Source organism: Trachymyrmex cornetzi, unplaced genomic scaffold (assembly GCF_001594075.2).
Source record: "Trachymyrmex cornetzi isolate Tcor2-1 unplaced genomic scaffold, Tcor1.1 scaffold422, whole genome shotgun sequence".
Lineage (NCBI taxonomy): Eukaryota > Metazoa > Arthropoda > Insecta > Hymenoptera > Formicidae > Trachymyrmex > Trachymyrmex cornetzi.
The window spans coordinates 1,177,263-1,181,129 of record NW_017298983.1 but is presented as its reverse complement, the minus strand read 5'-3'; positions in this window follow the sequence as shown (position 1 = coordinate 1,181,129).

Below are 3,867 nucleotides of genomic sequence, written 5' to 3'. Positions count from 1 at the left end.
TTAATATCTTTTACTGTAGTTTTGTAACATTTTGTTGAACATTGCTTCAAAGTGAACAAAAATGAGTTTCAGCTTTAGCACTGAAAATTTTGGCGTATTCTTTTGAACTTGCACTATTCAGTGCAACCCATGGAACTCGTCCAGTGTTGGTGTGAACTGAGTGCGCACTGGTGCGCACTAACTTTTGCCCAATCGAAAACGCTATTAGTCTTGAGGTGTCGCGAACTAATCAAAGGGCCGCATTAGCGTCTTAAAGGCCCAGCTACATCTATCGTAATGTTTATCGTAAGCTTCTTACGATCCTTGCAATAGCCAATCAAAAGCGTTACAATACACATTGATATTTCTAATTGGCTATCGTAAGAATTGTAAGGAGCTTACGATAAACATTACGATAGATGTAGCTGGGGCTTAAGACATTACTTAAGACGGTCTTGAAATAAGAACTGGCTGTGAATACCGGCCTATGTTCTTAAGTCAGCTTCACCATGCAAAAATTCTAGAAATGATATAATATTACTTCCGCTGCGCAGCAAAAGTTGGATTGAGTTCAACTTTTGTCGCGCGGTGAAAATTATATATCTATTACTTCTGAGCAAGCGAGACGTTGGCGCCAACTTCCGTCACGTGGCAAGCGTTGTCAATTTCTTACGGCTTAGCCCGGATCCTCATACGGGCAACAGCGCTCTGACACCGAACGCTGATTGATGAAAAACGGGTGATGGAGGTAAATTTTACCCCCACAACCGGCTTTTCACCAATTAGCGCTTTGTGTTAAAGCGCTGCTGCCCGTATGAGGATCCGGGCTTAAGGCTTAAAATACCTATTGTAGATCCGGGGTTATGGATGATTGGTGGATTTTTTAGAACATATAGACATGGAGGGAGCATTGCTTATACCTCCCGTGGCCCAAATGTGTGTTCAAGATGCGTGTGAGAGAGAAAGATTACATGGAACTTTTGTCCTCTATGCGCATGTGCCAACGTTGCAGACACTATAGTTAGTATAGTATGTTACGTTGCAGTATAAGCCCTGTTCGCGTTGCATGAAATCCCTAAATATTTTTGCACTTAAAATAAGATAGATACATATTTTGTCTTGAAAAGAAAGAAAGTGAAGATGTCGAATGCCAAAAGTGCAAGCAACGCAAACAGACCTATAATTATTATCATTTTAAACACTGAACTATATATACACTGGAATGAGCATCAAGGAAAATTCGTGCAATTGATCAGCCGTCATTTTGGCTGGGTCAGATACTTGAGCGAATCAGAAGCGTTCGCGCGTGCGTTGCGATCGATGTATCGATCGATGTACTATCAATGTATGGAAATCTACATGGACATGAATGATATATAAACAGAAATAATATCACTTCAATTATTGTTACCTATGAAATGAAAGGCCCTTTTTATTTCTCTGTCCACACCCAGGCACACAACACTTCATGCTGATACTTTGCACATTTTACTCTCTCTCTCTCTCTCTCTCTCTCTCTCTCTCTCTCTCTCTCTTCAAAATAATCTTTCAAATATAATCCCCCACACGATAATCTTGCTGACATATGCATCTCACTAAAAAACACTAAACGTAATGCTGGATTCACACTGAACGCAGCAAGCGTCAAGCAGTGGAGTAGCAACCTACTAGCGATGCGATATTTTTTACGCCACTGTAAATATCGTCACGCTGGTTGATTGCTACTCCGCTGCTTGACGCTTGTTGTATCCAGTCACCAGTGTGAATCCAGCATAAGTCCGCATGAGCACCTGAAAGCTTATGATTTGCTTTTATATTGACCAAATTAAAATGGCGCTGATCAATTGATGCTACGATTTTCTATGCTTCGCAGCGAAGATGCCCATTCCAGTGTATATAGGTTTATTCGCGTCGCATACTCCAATATGCTCCAATCATAGCTCCTACTCACTCCAATGCACTCATTAGAGTCAGTAGGAACTATGGCAGGAGCATGTTGGAGCATGTTGGAGCATGCAACTCGAACAAACCTCATATAGTTCAGTGATAGAGACCCTATAGTGTAAGGGGCTCTGTACAATAAAAGAAACAAAGAACAGAGAATAAGAATTTCAATCTATCAGAAATCATGTTTTGTGGAATATATACTATGTATTCCACAATACATGATTTCTGATAGGTTGAAATTCTTATTCCCTGTTCCTTTTATTGTGCCGAGCCCCTAACAGAGATTCACAAATAGCGTTTTCGGCCCGACCGGGTTTGCACCAACCTGGGTTGGATTAATGGCGTTTTGCGCTCTCCTATTGGTAGAGCGTGTGATATCAACCAATAGGAAAGATTAATCCAACCCAGGTTGGTGCAAACCCGATCGGGCCGAAAACGCTAAAAGTGTCACGTGATCGATATATTTCTCTGATTGGCTGGAATAATTCATAGTAGCTGCCATATTGAATTTACTATCAATATATTCAACATCGACTTCTGTCGACTGCTGTGGAATGAGGTTAGTAACTCATCCTTCAATGCTTTTTGAATATTTATCTATTAGGCCCTGCGCACAATAGAAGGAATAAGGAATTAGGAATAAAGAATAAACGATTTCAACCTATTTGAAACCGTGTATTCCCATGTATCCGATTTCTGTTAGGTTAAAATCGTTTATTCTTTATTCCTAATTCCTTATTCCTTCTGTTATGCGCAAGGCCTTATTTCATGTTTTGCAATGTACCTTATGTACAGAATTTGCATCCATCATCACTATGCCAACGAATGCGCGCTGCATATCACTGTAGTAATAACACTGTTACGTAAATAACACTGATGAATGTAAATTCTGTACATAAGGTATGCAACATTCAATGCAAAGCATGAAATAATAGATAAATATTCACAAAACATTGAAGGACGAGTTTACTAACCTCATTCCACAGTCGTCGACAGGAGTCGATGTTGAGTATATTAATAGTAAATTCAATATGGTAGTTACTACGAATTACTCCAGCCAATCAGAGAATATATCGATCACGTGACACTTTGCGAATTTCTGTTACACTATAGAGTCTCATAAGCGGGGTCTACAATAAAAGTCGTAGCAGTCGTAGAGTCTTAAGTCGTAGAAAATTAATCAATTAGTCCGGATCTACAATAGCATTTTAAGCCTTAAGCCATAAGAAATGGGCGAATCACAATCTCTTATTCTTCTCGGATTCGACTGTAATTGGTCAATTTCTTATGGCTTAAGGCTTAAAACACCTATTGTAGATCCGGACTTACAGTAGAATATGAGAAGAATAATCGACTATGATTGGTCAATTTTCTACGACTTAAGACCCTACGACTGCTACGACTTCTATTGTAGACCCCGCATAATACTGTACCAATTTAATATATTATTCTTTAAAAACATTGTTGAAATTAAAACAGTTTAATGAAAAGTTACTATTTAATATGCGTATTTAGTGTTTGGTAAAATCATATGTCCACGATGCTAGAAATCGAGATTTTGGACAGAGGAAAAATTAAGCTGGAAACACAATGAAAAGCACAGGCAATAGGAACAAGAGATTTCAACCTATCAGAAAGTATCCATTCTGTATGGTTTACATGATCTACATGGTTTCTGATACGTTGAAATATGTTATTTCCTGTTTCTATTGTCTGTGCTTTTCATTGGCTGCGTTCAGAGGACTCAACATTTGAATGAGTTGCTATTAGGTCCATCCAGAAGCACGATTGCTCACTGAGCGTTCAGTGAACTCTTGCATCTGATTGGAATATTCCATTAGATCTAAAAATATAGACCAAACAGGTACAAGAACGCACTGAGCACTCAATGAGCGGTCGTGCTTTTGGATACACTTATTGGCTGCGTTCAGCGGACTCAAC